Source organism: Paroedura picta, chromosome 2, assembly GCF_049243985.1.
Source record: "Paroedura picta isolate Pp20150507F chromosome 2, Ppicta_v3.0, whole genome shotgun sequence".
In the NCBI taxonomy this organism is placed as follows: domain Eukaryota; kingdom Metazoa; phylum Chordata; class Lepidosauria; order Squamata; family Gekkonidae; genus Paroedura; species Paroedura picta.
In genome coordinates, this window is record NC_135370.1 from 145,498,835 (window position 1) to 145,509,929 (window position 11,095).

The following is an 11,095-nucleotide window of genomic DNA, read 5'->3' on the forward strand; positions in this document are numbered from 1 at the left end:
CTTTCAGACGGCTGCCTTACCACTCTGCGCCACAAGAGGCTCTTTGCGCCACAAGAGGCTCTTCTTAAGTAGCATAAGTATTAATAAACCTTACCTACAGGTACACAAAAGCACTTAATGTACCTCGAGTTCTTCTGTCCTCCAGAGAAGTTGGGAGGGTAGTCTGAATGTCTGAATTCCACCAGAGACTGTTCAGAACACTAATTAATATGAATGCTTCCATTTTGCAGGTTGATTTGAGACCTTTCAAAGTTGAAAAGCCATGAAGAGTAACACTAAACAATTAATGACATTCAGTGGTTCTAACTCTCATAACTAAAAACAAGGTTATTATGATTGCAGCTTCTGAAGTTTGAGAACTTTTTAGGTAAGCACAGAATCAGACACTGGGAGCAGTTGATTAAGAGATTAATATGACAACCATTTAGGGAATCAAGATCCCAGGACCATATGTTTGCATCAGGCTAGCTGGTCTTTCCAGGGCCACTCTAATTTATTTTAATTAAAAGAAACAAAGAATGCATGTGTGGACACAGCTCTGAGGGTAGGGCAGGAAGGCACTGAGGCAGATGTACCAAATGTGAAATAAGAACAGAACTGTTAGTTGGGACAAAACTGCCCACGATAAGCAAGGGAATCTGCAGAGTACATGGCTCAGAATTCCCGGCAATCTCTCCAATTACCACTTGATGCCACTAGAGAGCACACAGGTACACCTCAGCTACTTACATGGCTTAACAACAGCCCTTCAAGGGTGACATCACCAAATTATTTGCTGACTGCAATTCCAATAAAGGGGATCCCCAAAGATGGGAGGGGGGGGGACAGGCACATACAGGTAGAATTTCCTCTGAAATGGATCAAGCGCCATGCTGACACCTCCACAAGAGTTGGATAGGAACCCAGGGATCTTGTTCAGCTCTCATCAAAGCTCCTAGAACTACAGCCAATCCTATAAACACATGTCCTGACCCTCTCAGACAGGTGCACTCCATCCAGCCTGAATAATGCTCCTGACAAAAGGAGAGGTCCATATGGTAAACCTGGCAACACTTCAAGGTCATGACCACCTTGCCCATCACAGGAATGACGTTATGTCTCGCCACATCCACTTTGCCTGGGCAGCGGCCCCCCACCAAAACTGCCTCTCTTACAAGTCAGACCCAAAAAAGGTGGTGCTGGGTTGCTGAGAGTCCACAAGTCCACAATGGATGTCTGTACCTAGCCCTGACCCTTGTGGGAATTTGAGTAATCTCCCCCCCAGCTGGATAACCAGTGTGTTTGATGGCCCATGGCAGAGAAACCAATGAGAGTGACTCCCAGCACATCCCTCTGGTTCCAATTCAGGTGACTTACAAGAATCCCTCCTGTGCTGCCCCAGCCTGAGAAGAGCATGTTGATCCCAGCCCAGTGGATGATGCTGTGCCTGCAAATCGATACAGACTTCTGACCTGGGTGAATGTATGTCTTGTAAGCAGCTGACTTCCATCTGGCTGTATAAGAGATGGAGAAAGCCTCAGTCCAGCAACAGTGGTGGCTGCCCCAATCTAAATGAGTGATCTCTGAACTCCCTGGTGGAGGGGAGAGGCCCAGACCCACCAAGCCAGCCATCAGGATGCTGGAGAACTAAAGCCTAGTGAGGAATGGTCATATAAAAGGGAAACCCTGATAGCAAGGTCCAACAGCCAAGTAGGCCGAAAGAGTCCACACTGGCATTGTGCCAGTTCCCCATCCTTCTGCGGTCTCCCAGAAGGCACACGTCAGAGTCTCCAATGCTTATATCTGAAACATCAGCACATAGTTAGAGCAGTCCTCCCAGGAGATGAGGGCCAATCCCCCCCCTCTGACTCAAAAAAAAAAAAAAAAAAGGCAAGGACAAAGGCAGCTTTGAATAATTTTGCCTTGAATGCAAACCCGCAAAAGTTTGCACAGAAGCCGAATTAGTCAAGACAGAATGGTGATAGTCACAGGTCTCTGACATCTGGTCCCCTAGGACAGTGGTCCCCAACCTTTTTATCACTGGGGACCACTCAGTGCTTGACAATTTTACTGAGGCCCAGTGGGGGGGGTAGTTTACTCCTCTACTCTCAGCCACTGCCCTAACGCTCTCTGATCGCTATGGTAATGTTTAAACATCCCTTCAGACACGCCACAACAATGAACATAAGGAACATTTTATTTTCATGGAAATTTTAACTCATGACAATGACAAATCAATGGGAACCCTGAGCTTGTTTCTCTGTAACGAGATAGTCCCATCTGGGAGTGATGGGAGACAATGACACCCGAAGTGTGTTGTAAAGGGCCGGAGGGGATGAAGTAAAGGGCCGGGGGGGGGTAGAAGGCGTCCTTCGCGACCCACCTCCAATTGGTTGATGGACCACATGTGGTCCGCGGCCCACAGGTTGGGGATCGCTACCCTAGGAGAAAGCATTTGCCAACCTTCAGTGGCCCTGTGAGCAATGAAAGAGGCTCATGGGTCCAGGTAGCCTTGAGCAGAAAGGAAATAGCCACTAGGGGGCCTGTCATTGTTTTGCCAGCAAAGGCCTGGTCCCTCGCAGAGGACAGATATTGTAGGACCATGCTCTCTGATACCAGCCAAATACTTGATCTCCTAAGCTGGTGGAGAAGGCAAGGAATGCTTTTGCAGCTGTGGTGTAGGCATGTGGTGTGGACTGGCCAATTGAGTTGAATACTCCCTGTAATAGAGTCCAGAGCTATTCTGGGAATGGACCTGGGCAAAAATTTGCATTGGGTGCCAGACAGGAGAACCTCACCTTCTGAGGGAAGGACAAGGCATCCATGATGCTGTTACCCATCCCTGTGACATGCTGTGCTGAGAAAGGAATGCCAGCCAACAAGCAAACCAGAACACTGAGGGCATGACTTACTCTGAGCATGATGATGGCTTGTGGATAACCTGAACTACCAGCTGTTGCATCAAAACTGGCCCTCTTATCCCTGAAGTGCTCCTGCCATAGATAACAAACAAGGAATCATCAAGCAAATGGGGGATTTGGGGATTAGCCATCCTTCCATTTCCAGGAAGGTTTAAAATGCTGCACAGTCAATGGAGCACCCCATGGGCATGGCCAGCTTGGTTTAGTGATTAGGAGTGTGAACATTCTAATCTGGCAAGCCAGGTTTGACTCCCTGCACCCCCACATGCAGCCAGCTGGGTGACCTTGGGCTCACCACAACACTTATAAAGCTGTTCTGACCAAGCAGTAATATCAGGGCTCTCTCAGCCTCACCCACCTCACAGGGTGTCTGTTGTGGGGAGAGAAAAGGGAAGGCGACTGTAAGCCACTCTGAGACTCCTTCGGGTAGAGAAAAGCGGCATATAAGAACCAACTCTTCTTCTTTGTCTTCTTTTTTAAGAGGCAGGTACCCAAGGCCTCTACAGCCTCAGGTTTTAGCAGTGAGAAAATGTCCACATAAAATCCACCCCAGATCATCTCCCCAATTTTACAGGTCACTGAAACTAGCAGAGTCATGGTGGCCTGCCTACATGCTCAAACTGTCTCAGGGTCCAACCCTGTTGCCATGGGGTTTTCTCTCCTCCTTAGTGCCCAAGTAGGCAGACTTGAGACATGGGCAGTGGATTGCCAGTATTCCCCTGAAGGATTTTCAGGCTCCTCATTGTAGGATGACTCACCTGAGGATCCTCTGCTGTCTGACTCCTCCCAGTGGCAATGCACCTCTTCCTCTTCACCTGTTTTCTGCACTGTTTCCTCCTGACTGGTTCCCACCTGCTTTGGGAGGCCCTGTCATAGCTGCTGGAGCTGTCAGAAGAGCTTGTCAACCTGCATCATCTGGCTGATGACCATTCCATGTCTGGATGGATGCTATTACGGGCATTGGCCATATCCCCTACTGGGCTGGGGGCCTGTTGAAGGGCACCAAGATATCCCACCTTCTCAGAAAGGTGTTTTGGCAAATCCTGCAGGCTGGTACTGAGCATTGCATTGGCTAGTTTCAGGGTCTGCTACTGGGTTTGCTGCCCTTTGCCTAGTGGGCACCTGGGAAGACCTGGATGCCTTTGTTCCTACACTCTGACCCAACATGTGGGGGGAGAGGCCTCATGGCTCAGATCTTGCTTTGTTGACTTGTATACTTTCTTAGAAGGTATCCCAACGTGTAAACAGAACAGCAATTCTGAGGATGACTTGCTTGGTCTGAAGCAAGGTCCAGTTGCCTGAAAACACAAGGTAGAATGGCTGGCCAGGGCAGCAGGGCCTCCTCTTATTACTGACTAGCAACCTGCCTCCACCACAGCCATGCCTGATTAGCCAAGTGAAGGGGAGGAAGGGGAAGAGAAGAAGCTCCCCATCGGCAGCCTGTTGCACCACCAGCCTAATAGCTGGCCACACAACACCACCCCTGTTGGCCTGCAAATGTGCCCTGGGTATCTTCTGGGTCTTTGTTGGCAACCTAGTCACTTCCCATAATTATTGTCTTCTTAAATAGATCCTGCCTATGAATAGGGGACAGGGTCATCAGGGTTATGATTTATCCCATATTCCACCTGAATACAGCATTCTTGTGAGGAAGAATTTTTGCATTCCAAGTGAAAATCTGATTATTTTCTGCTTCCGTAAGAACAGATAATCTTTACAAGGATCCACACACTTGTGACTGGGACAAAAAGGTTCTGTGGAGCTGGGGAGGATTAGTATATCTTGTACTTTGACATCTGTCTTTACATCCTTCTGGGAACCTACAGCATACAGCAATCCCTAACAGCCTGGTGGGGGGATGACTAGGGTGGGTGAGAGGAGGTTTTTATGTAATGTTTCAAAACTTTGCATTATTTTGCTGTTCTGAGCCATCATGGACTAGCTGGCCATGGTCAAGTCAAGGGGTTGCAGCATAGAAATCAAATAATTAACTAACTAAATAATATTCAGACCTCCAGGAAACCCCATAGAGGCTCGTAATTAACACATAGGTTCTGGCATTAATTTCAGGTTCCCTTAAAATCTTTCTACCTTCTGAATCAGAAACAAACCTCATGAGAGAGACTACTTGGCCCTCTGCTCTTGGGTGGTTTAATGAATTAATCAATTGCCTCCTATTAGAAAATGGAAGGTTCTTTCTTGCCAACCCACTTTGCTCTTCTTTCTGTGTGTGCATTATGATAAGTACATTACATTAGTGGGTTATTGCATGAACTTGTGAGCGTCAGGAGCAAATTGTTTCCAGTGTTCTTTGTGAATGGATTAGCATCCTTCTGGGTATGATAAAATGACAGTGATAAAAGGAACAAAACATTAATTGCAAAGGCATTTGGATGGGAGGGGTTGTTTGCTAACAATTAGCCATACTTACAGAAGAGAGTCTTCATTACAAGTTCAAAAAGAATTTGCTCTGCCTGCTGATTACAGAGTTTCTCATTATAGTGAGAGAAAGGGAGAATCCTAAATGTACAAGAGAACATAAGAAGAACCTTGCAGGACTAGGGCAGGAGTCCCCCCAGTCCTATTTCAAGCTAACATACCAGGTATGGAGACCAAGGCCTCCCTCTGATGTTGCCTCCTACCACCAGTATTCAAATTTCAAAGATTTGCTGTCATCATTGCTAGTAGCTATTGATGGACCTATCCTTCAGGAATCTGTCTAATTCCCTTTTGAAGTCCTCTCTGCTAGTGGCCAGCACTACATCTTGCTTGTCTTCCAACCACAATTCAGATTCTCACCACTTCCATCCAGCCCACAGACATGGCTGCATAGTTTGAAAACCTATGAGCTAAATCTTCTCTTCTTTCTTTTTATCCTTTAGCTGGTGATTGGTGGAGCAGGTTGTCCTCTCAGCCAATACACTGCTGTAGGTGCCACTGGTTTATAATATGTTTCCATTCTTGGTGATTGGTGGCAATAGTTTTGGCCATGTGGATAGTCAATTGCTGGTTTCTAAGGTCTTCCTCGATCTTGCAAGCCATGCATTTGAGCTAAAAGGCTATTGCCAGTTGTCCTGAAAATATGCCATGGAATAGTCACCTGCAGAGATGATGGCTTGCAAGTTCTAGCATTAATGTACAGTTTTTAAAAGAATAGATTGTAAAGAATCACACATTGTAACATATTAAATTCAGTGTCAGTGTGGGGTTAGAGTGATAATACAACTTTATTTGTTTTGCGTTCCCCATTGTCAGGTATTGTAATCGAGACAGCTGAATGCAGAATGTTTTAGCAGCTTTTTAAAAAGTGTATCTCGGATGATATAGGTGCTGACACATTTTATCATCAGGCTTAGAGGGTTAGTACAAGAACAAAATGACTCTTATCAGGTGTGAATTAACATACAGAGGGGCTCACTGGAAGTTTGGGGAAGGTGACAGAAGTAATAATTCCAAGGGGGTAGCCATGTTAATCTCTTGCTGCAAAAATAAGCAGAAGTCTTGTGGTGCCTTCAAGAATAACATTTTATTCTGGCATAAACTTTTGTGAACTAGAGCCTATCTCAATGGCACACTGGGAACGTACATCCAAAGACAATTTATATTAGTCATTAGGAATAGTCTCTGGATAACTGCTATTGATTCCAGACATTTAATTTGATTGGATGGATTTTGTTGTAATTAACATGGGGATTTGTATCAGCATGACTCTTAATAATATTAACTAGGAAGACAAATTATGAAATTAAAACTACATTTCACATGTAGATTAAATTTTGTAAATGTTTGTTAACTGATTTTGTTAATTTGTTGAATTCTAATTTTGTCCAGCTCCATAGATCAGATTATTTGTATCCCTGTTTTCTATACTAGATGATAGTCAGGCACATATATTCAAATTAAGCCAATGTTATGAGATTAGCATTAACAGGTAAATAGCAGGTATTTTCAGGAAACATGACTCTGAGGTAAAACCAGTACAAGATTTATTCACAGTGACTTAAATCTTTTTGTTGAGAGGTTTTTGTTTCCAAACATTCCCCTACAATTTTCCACTTATAGCTCCTAGTAAGCAAGTTGAGGCAGTTTTATAGCTACCTATCCAAGGTTATAGGGATGTTGAAGAGACAGGACCCTCACAGGAGTGTGGCCTCTCAACCCTCATACTCCTGGCAATTGGGAGGAGGGAAAGGCAGGGTGAGGAAAAGCCTTTGGAGGCCTCAAAAGATCATGAACAGAAAAGGCCCTATAGCTCACAAAGAAAAACTCTTAACAAACCCACCTTCCTCCAATACTTGTCTACATTTTCCTTGGGCTGCGACAGTACCCTAGTGGCACCCCATTCCTCAGAGGTGGAGAAAAAAGTGTGGACTTAATTTTCCCTCACTCAGACAGTTCAGCAGGGCCTATTAAACTGAACTAATCTGCCAGGCCTATGGCTGAGGCCTAAAAAAGACAGATGAACCACCAACCCAACCAATGCCCATCTTTATGATCCCCCTCCTTCCCATGATAGAAGAGTGGGCAATTAGTCAACTTCTTGTTTTAATACATCTGATTTAATGTATTTATTTTAAATCTCTGTTTTGTATACAATTTTATATATTTTTATCCTATTGTAACCTGCCCTGTGTCTTACAAGATAAGGCAGAAAATAAATATAACAACAAAACCAATAATATATTGTTTATTTTAACACCCAGGGGCTACATGTCCCTTCCCCGTAACATCCCTCCAGTATCCCAAAATGATATGCCAGTCCAGGCTCTTCTTATTGGTCATAAGAATGGTCTTCTTGTTTGTCAGAGCTGCAGATGTGCACCTGCATCCCAGGAATCAGTAATCAGTAATCAGAAGTATATTCTGGAGACCTAGGAAATCGAGGAAAAGTTCTCTTATATAGCATAATTGTGCATACAAACAGTTGAGGGTGGGCCCCCACATTATGTATGGCACTTAGTCCTATACAATCTGGTTCTCTTGGCATCTCGGCAGCTGGTTATCTTAATTAAGTTGGCAAAGTTAATATCCCAGTCAATGGACCAATCTCTCGGCTCCTTCAGTAGAATCCACATATACTTCCGAAGCCAGTGGAACAAGCACACAAAATAAGATTAGAAAATCCAGCAATCCATCTTCATTCCATAATTTCATGTAGGGTTAAACACAATTTAAAGTGTGTGCTGGGAGGGGTATAAATCTATTTGGACAAGCTGTGACACTGCAATGGTATGCCCCAAGCTTGGTGATATGTATAGAAAGCAAGCCATGGATTCTGGTATGTTTTGGATCAGGTCAATCAACCAAAATACTGCTTAGACTCCTGTTTTACCTCCAATCTGGTGTTTCTGCATCTCTGAACACTGCTAATTTCTTGAATCCTACCAGATACTGACCTTGGTCTCTCAAACCTCTCACTGGAAAAATAATTAACAGAATAATTAAGAAAGGCAGGATTTGCTCTTGTTTCTCCTCATCAGGATGTTAAAAAAAGCAGAGTACTTCTAATTAGCAATAATTAAAATTTAATTAAGAAGCTCTCTGCAATCCCCTTTCCCCACCCTCGGCTGGCAGCCCTCAGTTGCGGGAGCTGTTCTCATCCCTGTGGTGCTGAATCATGGTTTAATCACAAATCCTTAGATCACAGCTAATCCGGCATGGCAGGCCCGGCACGCTAATCACCGCAGCCCTCCAGCGGAGAGGAGCAACCACCCAGACCATTAGGGAGCAGGGCCAATTAGTATTTTTTGAAGCACATGATAAAAATGTATAGATGGCAATCCGTCCTTATTTACTAGCTGATTACAGAGGTAATTGCTTTATTTTTTATCCTGGCAATAGCGGCTCTCGTACAGAGGGGTAATGGCATTAGGAGGTTTCATAAAAATACTAATTACTCAAACTCACATTTTCAACTTGAGTATCTTGAAGATGAATTGAGGATTTAAGGCCACTTCCTATGTTACTCTCCTCCTCCTTCAGGAGAGATGATCTTAGTGTATGTAGGTGGGGGGAGGCGATACATGTGGGGAGTGTGTGTGTGTGCCTGTGTATTTTCTGTTCTGTTGATTTCACAACCTGTCTGCTCATCTTCCCCACAGCAATTCATATAAAAATAAGATATAGTGAAAATGAAGTGACTGGATATATATTAGTCATCAGTATATGCCAGAAAATGTCTTTATTTAAAAACAGGACACTGTCACTGAGAACCGAAAGGATGTACGCGTGAGGTACAGATATAAATCTCACAATATGTAACAGGGTCTGCAGAATAAATCTCTAAAATCATAAGCCTAATAATTTAACACCATTTATCATTTGTGTTTAAAGTTTAAATCCCTTCATTCCTCACCATGAACCAGCTCCTTTTCATATCAATAGGTCATTATTGAAATAAGACTAAAATGGATTATAATAATAAATGTAACAATGTTTTTTTTCTAAACAAGGCAGCAAGTTTAGTGTTGCTGCTACATTCACCAGTAATTAATAATAAAACACAGGTGAGGGGCAGCATAGAGGTATTTTTTAAAAAACTGCCCAAGAAGTATAGATCTCTCTGAAGCCTGGTAATTGTTAAAGGGAGGTCCCCATTATCTTAATTATGTTTCTGGAGCAAACATTATTCCAGTATGATAAAAGATGACATGACACTGAAGGTAAGGCTAAAGCAGATGTTACATGAGTAACAAGCCAATATGCCCACATTCTGGTAATTTCTCCCCCCACTAGACATGTTCTCATTAATCTCTGATTAATAGGATTTGAGTATAGTAAATGATGATCAGCTATTGTCTGTCTTTGTGCAACGCCATGGAGAGAGCAATTTGTCAGCTCGGCTTTTGTGTGACTATTTAATGGGAAAGGGGGGGGGGGGGAGAAAAGACGCTAATCTTCTAATTGGCATCTATAGAGAAAGGTCTAAGAACATTGCCTGCCTGGAAATAGCTTATGTGCAATTCCTATGCCTGTGTGACTGGGATAGAGGCAGAATTCAATGTATCTTTTTACATAATTATTCTCTATCAAAAAAGAGAGGAAAAATGTGCCTGGAAACTAAAGAAAGGAAGGCTGCAGAACAAAGCACAATTGCATAAGTCTGTTATGTTCCAGCCCTCTACATGTCAAAGAAGCACTTATTGACTGGTGTGACTTTCACAACAGCAGAAAGGTGCCTCTTGTACTGAGATGAGAAAAGAAAAAAAGGAAATGCACACCCTTACCCCAAATAGGGAAATTAAAAAGAAAACCATGGACAATGAGAAATAGCATGGCGTGCACTGAGAAGAGCCACAGATGGCACTATGTATCATCTGCTTTATTTCTTATTTAACGGCAGTCCTTGGGGCATGAAGGACACACTGGACAAAAGTCCCTTTAATCTCAATGGAAGAAACTGGAGCAAATGTTTCACCAGGAAGATTTAACCACTGAAGTCAACAGCACAACCGTACCCTAATGATACAGCCTGAAGCACTCTTCCGTGGGTTTCTGCCCCGCTGAATGAAATGGAACTGACTTCTGAGTAGATCTATTTAGGACTGTTCCCTACATTTGAATAATTGTCCTTGATTTTAAGGCAACATGCAAATGCATGCAATTAGTCACACACACACACACTCTCATTTTTTGGCCTTCCAGAGTAACTGGTTGGCAATGGGTTGGCAGCTGTGTGAAACAGGTTGTTGGACTAGATCCTGCAGGGTTCTTCTTAATGTTCTTATGGACTTTGCTGTTGTGAGGTCCTTAAGGCACCCCCATCTAAATATCCATTTAATGGGCTGAGAGGCAGCCAGTTCAGTTGATTCATTTCAGTGTGTTTTAAGTGGCTAGCTGCCTTTGGTGGCCCTTGCAAACATGGAAAGGCGGGATACAAATGTTGTAAATAGATAAAAACCTCTGGTGTGTTCAGCATAACCATAAACAGTTATTTCCCATCCCTACATGATTCTTTCTCAAAAGAAGTCACCACGAGAGAAATGTCTCCAGTTCCCATTTATAATGCTGGACAGTTTTCAGCTGCATTGAGAGGAATCAGGTGAACGCTACAGATTAGATTTGCAATATTGATCTGAGAAAAGCAATACTATGGACAAATAGATTAAAACACACCATGGAGTCTAGTGTAAAACTAGAAAAAGGGTGAAGGATCGAATGTGCAATAAATCCAAATATATGACAAATCAACACTG